Source organism: Hippocampus bargibanti, linkage group LG04, assembly GCF_051943395.1.
Source record: "Hippocampus bargibanti isolate YZ-2025 linkage group LG04, ASM5194339v1, whole genome shotgun sequence".
NCBI lineage: Eukaryota > Metazoa > Chordata > Actinopteri > Syngnathiformes > Syngnathidae > Hippocampus > Hippocampus bargibanti.
Window position 1 is genome coordinate 24680708 of NC_142737.1, and position 15000 is coordinate 24695707.

Sequence of the window (15000 nt, forward strand, 5' to 3'; positions counted from 1 at the left end):
GCATCTTCTTGGGGCAACTCAAGCTTCTGGTTTCCTTGATCCCCTTCAGAACTCTTCAGTCCAGTTTGGTTGGCCCGTGCTACACAACTTCTTACTCGTCCCACCTTCTTCCTCTCGGCTTCCTCTTATCTTTTCCACTTCAGCAAGGCGTAACGATCCCACCTTCTTCATGCAGGGTGAAACCATCCCACCACTGCCACCAATTGTCGTGCGGCGATACAGCACGCAGGTGGAAAGTTGATAAAAGTTCACTCAGCCAGATGCAGGAAGGGTATTGTGAGTTTTCTTTATTTGAAGTTGATATCAGTTTTCGGCAGGCCCCAGGTAACACTGCTCTCCAGGTTGTCCTTTGTCCCTCTTCTTCCTCCTCCAAGAGACTGGCTCAGGCTGGCTTTAAAGGTGCTTCACCTGAGCTTCTGGCCAATCAGGTCCCAGCGGCAATTGGCCATTCCCAGGTGGTTGCAATCACCTTCTCAATCAGTCTAAATCAATTAGTGGTCGCCCAACTCTACTGTTTTGGATGGGGAGAAATGTGCACCTTTCTCCCATCCAAAATCCAGAACACACAAAATTATTTAACATTTCTTTTAGCATCATGACATATATATATATATATATATATATATATATATATATATATAGATAGATAGACAGTATACAGTTGACGTTTTTATTTTGTTATGCTTAGAATATCTTGTTTTCTATCCTTTCACCCTTACCCCAACCCCATCCCTTTTCAATTGCTGCTGTGGACTGCAAATTTCCCCATTGTGGGACGAATAAAGGTATTCTGATTCTGATACGCACGCACACACACAAGCATGCACACCCTTGTGCCCCTTGTGGACTCCACATCCTGACAACCAGCCTGCTTCCCATGTTGCCTCATGTACCCTTCCCTTCGTGTTCCTCTCTCTCTCATTCACTCTCTCACACATTAATCTCATTTGTTTAAAATATTCTCGTCCCACAATTCTAACCCATCATACAGCATCTGCAAATATAAGAGGGTATGTTGTTGAGGTTCTGGACCATGTCTCTGTTGTGAACATTTTGTGATATTATTTCAAAACAAAGTTTGATTATTCTTCCCATTATCCTTTTTTCTACCGTTCATTCTCACTAGGTTGGCAGGTAAAGTGGAGCCGATGCGAGCTGACTTAAGTGTGATCCTGGTTGCCAGTGAATTGCAGTGTAATCTACAAATAGATCATTAAAGGTTTTGGTCAGCTGAACTCTAATAATATTTGTATCTGAATCAATATTCTGCATTTAGGGCATCCATGAAAACGTGCTTTCACTCCAGGGAAATTCATATTAAAAATAAAACAAGTACAGTGATTCTCAACATCCCTCATTCAACAATTGCACCATTAATTTCCTTTATCTCTTCTTCGATGCGTCTCCTCCAGCTGCTTTCACCTCTGTTGGTTTTATATTTTCAGACACTGTATGTGACAGAAATGTGTGTTTTGACACCAAAGAGTCAACACTGCATCATGTCCGTTATGTCACCACTGTGCTAGATGTCCCCTGCCTGCTCTATGTTTAATTGTCATCAGTGTGTCACATGCATCACGTCAATGCAACAGATACTGGAGACCACATGGCGAGCAGCTGAATGCACAGTCAACTCTTGTGATAATGGGATGATTCCAGGTTTTGTAACCTAAGAGACTATTCACATTCAAGATCACACACAGAGGCCATTCAGTCCTTGGTCATGCCTGATGTCTGCGAGCACAAGATGCGTCTGAATTTGCTAACAGTGTGATGTGTTTTATTTTGTTGGAAAGGCTTTGTTTGACACTTCCTTTGCTGAGCAACAGCACCAGCTCCCTGCAATCCAAACAGCAAGCTCACAACCTTGATGATTCGATTCATCCTCTGCTTCTATTCCTTTTCCTTTTAAAATCTCATTCAAAGGCAGATTAGATTTTGTTTTAGCTACTGTGTGTTTTGCGCTTGCTGCCATGCGCACTGCAACTCTGATGTCGACTCAACGGTATGACCCGACTTAATTTTCTGTGTCGTTTTACAGTGAACGCTTGTGTTTGCATACCAAGTTATGGTTCACGTCAGGCCAGATGCAAGTTCTGGATAGTTGAACAGATGGGTGATGTGGACGTGGACCTATGTGTGTTGGTGTGCGACTGCGCGTGCACGCATGTGTCTATGCCGGAGGGTAACAACAGGAGGTGAAGCTCAGCTGGACAGCCTGATGTTTTGAAATGAAGAAATACAAGCACCTTTGTGGTCATGCTAATGTACCACCATTATTTGTGCTGGATTCAATAATAATGATGGGGCTTACACTCACCAAACACTTCATTAGGTTCTCTTGTAAACATCAAATGAGGATACTTAGACTATCGAGCATGTTCCCTCCCACCTGAATAATGCTGTGTTTTCAACTGATACGCTGGTGATGTAATGAAATGCGTTACATCATCATCGAGAGTTCTGCTTGTGATGTGTGTATCATTATTTTTTTTAACACGTATCTGAGCGAGTTTTGTTAAAAGTCAAAATAAAATACACTGGATAGACCAAATTATACTTTGATAAAAGAAAACAACTTTTATTTTTACCTTCACTCACAATACACTTCACAAACAGTAGTCTGCTCTAAGCACTTTAACGCCTGTTGAGACATTTCTGTCAGGCTGTTGGATGAATCCGGAGGGCTTTAGCAGGGTCTGTGATTGCAGTTGTTCCGAGACAAGAAGCTTTTGCTCCTTTTGCAGTTTACCCTTCCTTTTGATCTCTCTCTCTCTCTCTCTCTCTCTCTCTCTCTCTCTCTCTCTCTCTCTCTCTCTCTCTCTCTCTCTCTCTCTCTCTCTATCTTTCTGCAGCATAAGCCTCAATCTTCCATGCTACTTCTTTTACTTCACTCCAGGTAGTGAACTGGAGTCATTTTAGCATTGCCAGAGAGCGGCACTTAGCGCTTAAATAGCTCCAACTTAATTGATCAGACAAGTGCGTGGTCAGCATGTTTTTGAAGTGAACGTGCCTTAGGAAAGCTGTGTAATAATCCGTATGGTGTCTCTAATTGCACTGCTTGTGCTTAAAATGTTCCCGCAGAAGAAAGTCAATTAAATTAAATTAATTCTCGTCTGTACCATCTTCCAAAAGGCTTTTTTAAACTCACATTGTAGAGCATATGGCCATAATAAATATTTGTCTCCCTGCATGAATGATGCAGCCCTGCGACCACAGCGGCAATCAATAAATGAATAAACCTTGAGGGGAGACCCTTTCCCAGGAATGGTGGAAAAGTCAATATGGTGCACACTCATAGTTTGCTAGGCAAATCAAAAGAGCAAGTTCACTTGGATGAACCAAGATTTTTTGAATGGATGAACCAAACCTTTCATTGTGACCTGTTATTTCCCCTGCAATCATGATTTGTGTAATTATAAACTACACACTGGACCGTGGGGAGGAGTGTCACAATTGAGCTACTGTTTAACACATTTGAATTGTTATATGGATCTTTAGATGTTGGCCAAAACAAGCTCGTTGGAGCACCTCACAGTGGCAGCGCTTCTGCATAATGTATGAACGGTCCGATGAAAGTGGAGGAGTGGCCTGACCCGGTTACTTACTTCATACCAGCTGATCACTATTGGCCATCTGCTCCCAACCAGCCCCAGTCTCTATTTTTGTCACTCAAGCTACACCGCATCACTCTTTTTCACGCTCTTTAAATTCATTCATCTGCATTACCATACTTTAAGGTATTCTGAGATTCATTTAAGGGAGAAAATAGAGCGTCATAAATGTTCACCTTTTACTCACCGGAAGAAAAGTACAATGAGACACTGACCTTTAAAAAATGTGTGCATCCATAAATGTCCAAATTTGTGTCTTATCTGAATGTTCACTAAAGATGTGTGAAGTTATAAACCAGGGGTCGGGAACCTATGGCTCGCGAGCCATATATGGCTCTTTTGATGATTGCATATGGCTTGCCGATAAAACTAAATACATAATGTCGTTTTTTTCGCCGTTCATTTCCCGTTGGGGCTGCAGTTGGCGGAGCACAATTTTGATTGGATGACACTGACCTAGAATGGCCGAAAGCGCTATTTTGATTGGATGATAGAGGCCGTCATGTTGAAACAGGTAAACGGCCCTTTAAATGAGCCCAACTAGTGCACTTCAGCGTGAATGCACCGGAGCATTAGAGGAGAGAAAATGTTCTGATCCTAATTTGCAATGAAACAATACCATCGATGAAACAGTCGAATGTCAGTGACATTTTAACAAGCCCCATATTAACGTTAGCATCAACATACTTCTGCGAGAAGTAGATTGCAGATAGCAAGTGTGGAAGCTTATGAGCCGAGTGCAGGCTAGCTAGCAGTAACTTCGCCTCTGGACCGGCAAATTGAATTTCATTCCGATCGTTTGCCTGGATTTTTACCAATCACGAGGAACGGAAAACCATTCATGTTAACGGTGAGTACTATCACAAAGTTATTTTAAATAATACGTTCTGATATTTTGTTGAAAAGCGTTTGTGTGTGTGCGCGCACGCGAGCGTTTGTATGTTGGCGCGTGTGCATGTGGCTCTCAACAAACATAATAAATAAATAAATAAATATTTTACTTTTATGGCTCTATTAGTCAAAAAGGTTCCCGACCCCTGTTATAAACCATAAGCTGCAAGGTCATTTTGTCAGCAATTGCAAAGCAATGTTGATGTTACAGGATTTCCCTTGTCTTGAGGGAACTGCACTCCTCTTCACTGTGTCCTGATTTGGGGGTGTGGCAGCTGGGGGGCACAGTTACAAGAATGTCAAATGGCGTCCGCTGAAGTTTTATAACAGCAAATGTGGGACAGCAAATGTACCTTAAGAGAAATAAAATATGCAGTAGTACAAATTGCAAAACACCGTACGTGATCTAAGCCCTCATTTTCAGTGGTGCCTCATTCAAAACCCAGGGGAGGAAATGTGAAATATCCGACTTCTTTTACTCTACTTTACAAGGTCCACTCAACATGAAAACACATTGAAAAATATGGACTTTGCAGACTTGCCAGTCAAATAACCATTGTGGATGGATGGATGGATGGATGGATGGATGGATGGATGGATGGATGGATGGATGGATGGATGGATGGATGGATGGATGGATGGATGGATGGATGGATGGATGGATGGATTTGCCTTTATTTGTCTCTCAGTGGAGAAATTTACATTTCACAGCAGCAAAGTGATGAAAAGAATGAAAGTAGAAAAACAAAATACATGAGCTGCTGGAAAGACAGCCACTCGCGCGGCGCCGTCTTGAAGTCAAAAGAACAGAATAAAAAATAAACACAAAGACACAGAGAGTCATTCATTCTTAAGCACTTTCTGTACCTTTGTGAAATCATATACAGCTCAGTGAAGAACTGTCTTTAAGTAAAATGTGAAAAACCAGTAGTACCCAAAGACAACTCATGCACACGCTGAGATTTGCCCCTTGGCTGTGAGGATATAGTGAATGACAAATGGACGACACTTATATTGCGGTTTACTGACATATTATGGTTCCCAAAGTGTTTTACAAATCCTCGTATTTAGCCTTTCACCAACACATTGACACAAACAAACACACGCACACGCATATACGGACAGTATATGGACATGAAAGTTAATTACTATTACTGCAAAAGTCATTTTATGGGCTAGTATAATCGATTCACAGTGGAGAAATTTACATTTTACAGCAGCAAAGTTATGAAAGTAAGAGGAAAGGAAAGGAAAGGAAAGGAAAGGAAAGGAAAGGAAAGGAAAGGAAAGGAAAGGAAAGGAAAGGAAAGGAAGAAGGAGAAAAACATAATACAGAGCTGCTGTAAAGGCAGCCACTCTCGCGGCACAACAACAAAACATTTGGGATCCACAACCACCATCACCACCTCGCAAACCATGACAGCACTGTGATTTATCAAGATTGCCTTTGTTTTAAATACAGTACGTTTCAATTGAAGGTGCAAAGTTAAACAAATCAACATTTATTGAAAAATGGAACCACTTTCAACATATATTATTACACAACGAAATACTCAAGTGTGGCCCGCGGGCCGTAGTTTGCCCATGTCTGATTTATAGTGTTCAATCAGCCTGCCATGCATGTTATTGGAATGCGGGAGGAAACCGGAGGACCCGGAGAAGGCTCACGCAGGCCCAGGGAGAGCATGCAAACTCCACACCGGGAGGCCGGACCGGGTCTTGAGCTCACGACCTCTGCACTGTGAAGTCAGCATGCTAACCACTTGACTACCGGGCCGCCCCGGTACCAAGACCATAAAACAGTGCCCTATTTTTATTTTATGACAGCCTTTTTTGTCATTGTTCTCGTCCAACAGCACTAGCCCTCCCTACCGTGGGACTGCCCGTTAGTGAACAGGAAGTGCTGGTTGCATGCTGTTTGAAAGCACCCACAAACTATAATGCTGCGGCTGTTCTGCATATTGAGCACCTCGCTTACCATTGCCTCAAAGTTTTAAAAAGACAATAAAGGTGATCCTGTGGTTATAAGGCTTGTAAGCTGCAACTTATCCAGGAAGGAGTTGCAACCAGGGTAATGGCCTCTCTCTGGGGTAGGTACTGTACAGAGGCCAGTGCAGGGTTATCAGTTGCAGGAAGCCCCTTGCGTGGCAACTCTATTAGAGCTCCTATGAGCTTGAGTGTGGGCGAACCTTCGCCCTGGGAAAGTGCAAAGCAACTTTTGCCTTTTCAAGCTGTTGGTTTTTGTGTTCTCGTGCTTGCGTTTTTGCACCTATTTTAAGTCTCATTACACGTTTGACTTGTGAGCTTTGGGTTTAAGATTTTACACCCCTGAAGAATAATTTTGGTCTCCAAGCACTATTTTAAGCATTTCAACAGCTTTAAAAAATGATAACAAAACAGTGCGGCCATACGTTTTAAGTACAGTTAAACATAATTTCTTATGACATGCATATTTATGAGCGACTACAAAGTCAGGAGGAAAAGTCTTGTATAATTTGGGGAAGTTGGTTGATTGCATTTGCCCTCTGACTGACAATTTACAGTAGATTCTACCTTACGTATAACCAGTAACGTGCAGTCAGGGGAGGCAGGTGAGGCTGTGCCTCACCTGTCATCATTGAAATATCAAATTACAAAATAAATTAAACAGTTATATTTATTTAGTAATTTGTACTTTAGCGTTCTTTTCCATTTAAGTTCACCGTTTTTGGAATTTTTTTCAAAATCGCTGAATTTTCACATTTACTGTTCAAATACTAAGTAGAGACGAGCGTTGAGGCAGCAGCCGGCTGAGCCTCACCATGGATTGCGCAATCGCTATGCTAACTGCTGGCTTGCTCTGCATTGATGTCCCTCTGCATATCGCTATTAAAGTGTTAAAAAGCTTTTAGTATATGAACTAAATGTCTACAGTTTAGCTGGTGTATATAATGTACAGTCACTCTACATTATAAACACTACTACAGTGTTTATTTTATTTTATTTTTATCAAAACTATGTGCATAGGTGAGGCACACAGTTCTCCTGCCTCATGATAGGGGGCGCTGGTGATTAGAGATTTTTCTTGCGACTCCTCGGCTGCAGAATAATAGAATTAGTGAGAGCAAGCTACAGTAAACAGTTCGCAAGTTAATCGATGAGAAGGTTTCTTCAGCCGTCATCTGTACAAAAGTGAAGGTTTCGGACGTTTCGCCTCCTATCCAAGAGGCTTCGTCAGCGAACTAAAGTCTGACTGGTCGTATCGGCCCCATTTATATATCCCTAATGTCCAGACATGGTGGCGCCGGACACAGCTATGATAGGTCCCTACTCTCAGGTTGGGGGGGCAGAGGACCCCTCCCTGTGGCCCCACTGATTGTTCCTACATTCCTGACTAACGACTGGCCTAGTTAGTGAGTAGTGTGTTACCAAGTTAAGTGCAACCATCCATTCATCCGTCATTTTTTCGTGTTGCTGGGCCTTATATTCAAAATGGTGGATTACATATCTAAATTGAAAAAACATTATAAACTGAACTTTCAATCGAAGCAGGAGCTAATAATTAAAGGAAGAACAACACCGGACTGTATAGCTCACAAAGGGTGAGGGATGAATGTAAATCTCCTGGACAGCTTCTCAGCTTTTTGGCCAAGAAGGATCTCATTGAAACTATTCCTGAAGCGACAAAGTTGCTCCAGCTCGTGCTCACTGTTCCAGCTACTACAGCATCAGAGAGAGACTTGGACTTCATTTATAAGTAAAGGTAACAGTACGATCATAACTTTTTTTTTTATAATTCTATGCTACAGTTTGTACACAGTATATAAAGAGTGCTGACATGACATTTTAAGCAAAACACGTTAACTGTTGACAATCAAATGGTGAATAAGCTACTCTGTGGAGTTCATATGTTTGGAAATCTGACTGTGAGGACGTCAGTGCCTCACCAGCCATGAACCTCACCGCATGTCACTGCGTATAACAGTATGATTCCTGTAGAAACACGCCACTCCTGCTTTTCTTCATTAAGCATTAAGCAATACAGTACTCGTAGCATCTTCTGATTTCAACTTGACACTGCCTCTGGGTCCTTGCAAATATTTAGGAAACAATGTTCATTTTTTTCTAAAAAAAATAGATAGAAACTCAAATATCTATTATGGGCAAGCTGTTGGTTTTTGTTGACGATGCACTCTTCACACTGGGACTGTCTTCTTAACACAATTCAAACTAAGTAATTTCTGGAAGAGAGGTCTTGAGAACATGTTGGGTGTGGGGTAGGGGATAATCACATTATTTAGACAAATGTACACACATACTCAAGATCCAATACCCATTTGTATGGTAAGCCATACATACATAATAAGCATTTGATTTGAAGCCTTGTGAATAATATATATATATATATATATATATATATATATATATATATATATATATATATATACACAGTAAAGTCTCGTTATATCGATATTCAAGGGAGTACGAAAAAATGTCGATATAACCGGGACTATCGATATATCCGATTCTGCGCCGAACTGCATTAAACAAAAGCCGCCAAAAGAGGGCAGCCAAGCGCCATATAAGAAACGGAGCTGGCCATTAGCTCCCTTTTTTTTGGGGTCAGAGATGTTCCCCCAATGTTGCCTCAAAATGGCACATATAATTCTTTAATGATTGTAAACATGTATGCTTTAATCTTCAGAACTACAGTGTATTTGAAACATTCATAACTGGATGTGTAACAAGAAAGCATATTATCCGAATCTGAAGCCATTGTTTGGATTCACAAGCAATGCAAGACGTCTTGGCGTGAAGTCATTTTTATTTGCATTTGAATAAAAAGTGACATCGGCTGTCCTTTAATACACAGTATGGAATGTTAATAATTTTCAAAATCATCGCGCTTCAGCAGACAAAACAAGAAACATTGTTGCAAAAAACAATTGCATTCATATACAGTACAGTGGGCATGTACATAACACAACAGGGAAACTGCAACGCTTACATCTTACTGTATTATGTATACAATTTAAAAAAAGTAATCAATCTTCTTCTGCTTCCCATTTTTACCTTTTCACACAAACACTTCAATCTCGTCTGCTACACACGAGCTAGCGTCTGAAAATGAAAATGGCTCTGCTACACGGGTGCTGGGCACGTAACCAAGTCACCTGACCAAGTCGACCAATGGCGCGACCGATGGCGTGTCACGTGACAAAGTCACACGGCCAAGTCGACCAATAGCGCGACCGATGGCGGCTCATGTGACCAAGTCGACCAATGGCGCGACCGATGGCGGCTCACGTAACAAGACACGTGACCAAGTTGACCAAGGGCGCGACGGATATATCGATATAAACAACAAAAATGGCCAGCGGGGGATGAAAAGGAGCACCGTAATAACCGGATTATCATAATAACCGGGTATCGTACTAAACGGTACTAATTATACATAAAAAGACTAGAAATGTGCAAGGGAAATGAAAATAGTATCGTAATAAGCGGTACTATCGATATAACCGATATCGATATAACGAGACTTTACTGTATATATATATATATATATATATATATATATATATATATATATATATATATATATATATATATATATATATATATATATATATATATATATATATATGCGGCCCGGTAGTCGAGTGGTTAGCACACCGACTTCACAGTGCAGAGGTTGCCGGTTCGCGTCCCGGTCAGGCCTCCCTGTGTGGAGTTTGCATGGAGTTTGCATGTTCTCCCGCGTGGAAACCGGAGGACCCGGAGAAAACCCGCGTTAACATGCATGGCAGGCAGATTGACCACTCCAAATTGTCCCTAGGTGTGAGTGTGAGAGTGACTGTTGTATGTCTTTGTGTGCCCTGCGATTGGCTGGCATATATATATATATATATATATATATATATATATATATATATATATATATATATATATATATATATATATATGCGGCACTGTGAGACTAATAAAGGCATATCCAATCCAATCCAATATATATATATATATATATATATATATATATATATATATATATATATATATATATATATATATATATATATATATATAAAACTAATTGAATGAGCGTTGTATTAAGTTCCTCCTGTCTACTTGATATCTAATTTACAATACACTGTCTGTCAGTAAAGAATTTGTTTTCAATCAAATTGAATGACAAAAACAATTGTGAATAGTGAAACATGACACATGACTGTGCAGTGTAACAGGTGGTGGGGTATCTAAATGTATTATTATTATTATTGTTATTGTTATCATAGTAATTGGTTCTGTGTTTGCATCCTGGAAGTGATGCTAGGTGCACTGCTCTCTCCCTCACCGAGGAGCCTGAAAACATCATAGGCAGAAGAAACCGGATGGATGAGTGGAGAGATGGATGGGTCATTTCATTGTCTTGACAATAACCATCTCGCTTTCTCTCTCTCTCTCTCTCTCTCTCTCTCTCTCTCTCTCTCTCTCTCTCTCTCTCTCTCTCTCTCTCTCTCTCTCTCTCTCTCTCTCTCGCTCCCTCTTTCTCACTCTCCCTTGAGCAAAACGAATATTCTCACATTCTATGGCAAATGAGATAAGTCCAGTGCATCATATACAGAGAACCCTCGCCAATTCGTAAAACCGGATTGTAGAAAAAAGCCTTCAATCTAATCATGGTGTTGACTTTGAGAAATAGTTACTCAATGTTAAATCTTATTAACTAATGGGTTAAGAAGACACTCTTTGGGGTCTTTGAGTCCAGCACCCGAATCTCTTTCAAGGGCAGCTGTATCAGCAGATGAAGCTATAAAAAGTACTCTTGTTGTCTTTTGTGTACTGGGGGCATTTCTGGAAGAAAGACAGTCGTATAGCTTCTATTCCACTGCTGATTCACCTTTGACCTGAGGTTGTTGCACTTACCAATTGCTGTTCTTGTTTTCCCAGTCAGCTGCTCTTAGTGAAATGATAAACTGTCTGGGGAGACAGATAACTGAAATACATGGAATACTTACTTGAATGAAGCCACAGCGATGACAGCGGAGATATAAAAATTGAGAAAGACCGAAATTGGGAGCAAGAGCGTCGGTGAAAGAGAGAACAACATCCGGTTGAGTTGCCAGGTTAGATGCTGCATGCACACACAGGCTATCTGACGTCGTGGTCCTTTGTGTGTTTGCTTGTTTATTGGTCTTTTTTATTTCTCCATGTGCATTTAACCACCAAGGGGCCTTTTCTCGCCTTCAAGTCAATTTCTTATGCGCCTTTCTTGCACACTCTCAAAGTCTTCTGACACACCTGGAAGTCTGTGTGGCACCATTGAAGATGTGTGACCCATTGAATTCTGAGTATTTCTGCAGGTCCCAGATGATGGAGTGTTCCAGAAATGTGAATTTCCATCTACAATGGTACCTCTACTATGGTAATTGGTTCCCGAAGATTTTTTTTTCTAAGTAGAGATGCGTTTTCCATTAAATGCCCTCATTCTTTCAGTCTTCAGTCAGAATTTTGTATATAAATGCATCCTAATATGAAACAAATACAAGTTACAATGAGATTATTGCACCATAAACGTGAGTCTTGCATAGTGTAATTACATTGGGTTCAACAATTAGAAATAATAGTTCTTTAACTTTTACCTGCATCTTCATCGTGTGTTGCCCTTTTTAGGCCGTGATCTCACTCAGAAGGGGGTTTTGCCAGGGATTTTGTAAAGAACTTACAAAGTAATGTTTGCTTTTGTCGACTTTTAACGATCCATTGAAAATGTCCAAGGCCAACATCAACACATTGAGCAACTTTTTCTGTGTGATTCACATTTACTTCAAACTATCCGAATGCCTAATAGTGCGAGGGGCGAATGACAAAGACACATCCATTTATCAATATATGGTAGAGGTCTGTCATGGCCAATGAGATGCCAGGAAAATGCCAGGTATTAGCCAATGGCCGGGCAGCAATAAGTCTGTTACGTTCAGGAAACTAGGCGCTGTGTTTTTACAATTAATACCTTGAAATTTATTTCGTAACAAGAGACAATATTTTCCTGGTGAGCCATTTTGTAACTTCCACATAGAAGTGACGTTTGTAAGTAGAGGTACTGCTGTATTTAGAATAGATGGCATGTTTTATAGGTGAATTTAACCTGTGGTTAGACGTATCATCACCAGTGACGTCTGTGGCTCATGTGATAGATAACTTTTAATTATGATTTTTATTTTATTTATTTTCTGTGTTTAAGGAAGACATTCAAGGTAGTTTATTCAGAGCAGTGTGATCATGACTGAATGTGTTTTGCCATCTGTAAAAAAAACATTGAGAAGGGTGTTGTCCAAGCATTGTCAAGCAATATGTCCCGCCGCAAGTGCAGGACTATCCGAAATCCAAATGAAAACAAATGATTCAAAATCTAACCCACCATTGCCACCATGACAATGTCTGCAGTTGTTGTGAGCACAAACTTGAAGCTGCCAGCAGTAGTCAGCAGCTGCTCTGTCACGCGGCTGTCACCAGTGGCATATGCTGCTATTCAAACAAAATTAGTAACACTCACCTCGTAATTAATCAATAAACCATTGGGCAGGAGGACCTCATTCTCCCCGAGTCTTAAATTCTTAAGCAAATCAATGTATATTGGAACTAGATATCTCTTGAGCCGAACCAAAGCCCTGGATGAATGGAAGGCAGGTTAAGTCACCGGGCATGGCAGAAGGTCTTCTCACCGTGAGTTGTTCGGCTGGGATCGGTCAAGTCGGAGAATCGATGAGGGATTGTGAGGACGAAGGTGCGTGGGGTTGGCCATGCTGCCGGGCTCGGACAGGCCGGTCATCGGCGACGGTGGCGATGATCGCGCTGCCATGGCGCTCTGCAGGACGCTGAGGAAGAACGCTGACGTCGGCGGCCGTGTCGGCCATGAAGCGTCTTCCCGAAGTCCGATCGTGGACATAAGCGATGTCCGACGATGTCCGATCGTGGACATATATGATGTCCGATCGTGGACATAAGCGATGTCCGACGATGTGCGATCGGGGACATATACGATGCAGCTAGTTGCAGAGTCGCCAGGCGAATTGGACGATGTCGGCCATCAGGGTGCGGCAGGTTTCACGGTGGGGTCGGGGCGCCCACGGGTGGTGGCGGTCCATCGGGAGCTCGGCTTGAGGGGTCTTGCTGTGAAGATGCCGGGTTCACGGGCGGCTGGGAAATCTAACAAAGCCACAAGTCACAAACATGGCTTGTTGTGATAACCCTTGTGATAACAGGGTGAAGAAGCCATTTTCGACAATTTTATGCTTACAAGTTTGAGACAACATTTTGGGGAATGCCCTTTTCTCTGCCAGCATGACTGTGCCCCTGGAGACAAAGCAAGAAGTGTAAAGGGAGAGTTTGCTTTGGAATGAGAGTATTGACTCCACCTCATCCCCATCAAAGACTCAATAGAACCACCCTTGTTCAACCTCGGTGACCTCTGAATATCTTATTCTTTTCCTTTCGGCTTTTCCCTTCAAGGGGTCGCCACAGCAAATCAGTGTCCTCCATCTTTAGAGGTTTGATCCGCAGGTTTGTTTTGGCCAAGCTTTTACGTCGGAGGCCCTTTCTGACACAACCCTCAGTATTTATCCAGGTGACCTCTGAATATGAGAACCAAAAATAAATGGATTGTTTTAATAGTTTTGGAAATTTGTTGTCAACTCTTTCAATCTGATGGATGTCATTGGTTTGTTTTTTCCCCTTTTTTAGTTGCTTATCCTTTCTGGATATAATTTTTTGGGGGGAATTCTTCAATCATGCACTTACTTTTGGTCCCTTGACTATTTGCACATTGTTAAACCTTAGAAGGGAAAAAAAGAAAGTACTGGCAATAATAATAATAATAATAATAATAATAATAATAATAATAATAATAATAATAATAATAATAATAATAATAATAATAATACCCATGAATCTGTTTACAATGATTTGGTTACTGGTGCATAGTACTTCAAAAATAATTATTTAGTATAATTTTATTTGTCATGTATTGTGTTGTCATCCCTGCTTAATCAGCATTGTAACAATATTGTGCCATGTTTGAGTAATTAGGTCAAATATTTTTGAAAAAGACGAGTGAGAAGAAAAATCTATTTTTTTAGAATTAATCCAGGCGTGCTGCTGGGAAGGCACAATGGCGCACACACAGACACACATACTACACCTCTCGGCCTGTTTGTGTCAAAAAATCAATAACACTCTTAAAAAGGCCTGAAACTAATCAGAAGAGACAATAAGGAAGAAATGGCGGTGAATATCAATTAAACGCAAACAAAGCTGTCTTGCTTTGTATCTGCTGATCAGTTTCTACCCTCTCGCTGGAGAAATTGCCATTTGAGTACAGTAGTAGGAGTTAAGACATGCTGAATCTTATCAAATTAAATATAATGAGTGAAATTGAGTCCCCTTTTAAAGATGGATATTCTTTAAGTCTTCCACTACTCTCACTACTCATTCTGTTTTTTTTATCATTTCTACT

The 15000-nt window shown here is 41.0% G+C and overlaps 1 protein-coding gene across 8 annotated transcripts in view; it reads left to right on the plus strand.

The window, feature by feature from the left end:
• sema4c (sema domain, immunoglobulin domain (Ig), transmembrane domain (TM) and short cytoplasmic domain, (semaphorin) 4C) overlaps nucleotides 1-15000 on the plus strand; it is a 119822-nt gene that overhangs the window by 7535 nt on the left and 97287 nt on the right. Inside the window, exons 1-2 of one of the 8 annotated variants that reach the window (XR_016114740.1) lie at nucleotides 10945-11611; nucleotides 11849-11910. The exons of 6 other annotated variants lie outside the window; for them this stretch is intronic. The gene's annotated coding sequence lies outside the window, so the exon portion shown is untranslated. Of the gene's footprint in view, nucleotides 1-1578; nucleotides 1660-10944; nucleotides 11612-11848; nucleotides 11911-15000 lie in introns of those variants that run through there. One more of the 8 variants, XR_016114739.1, reaches the window with a different exon arrangement.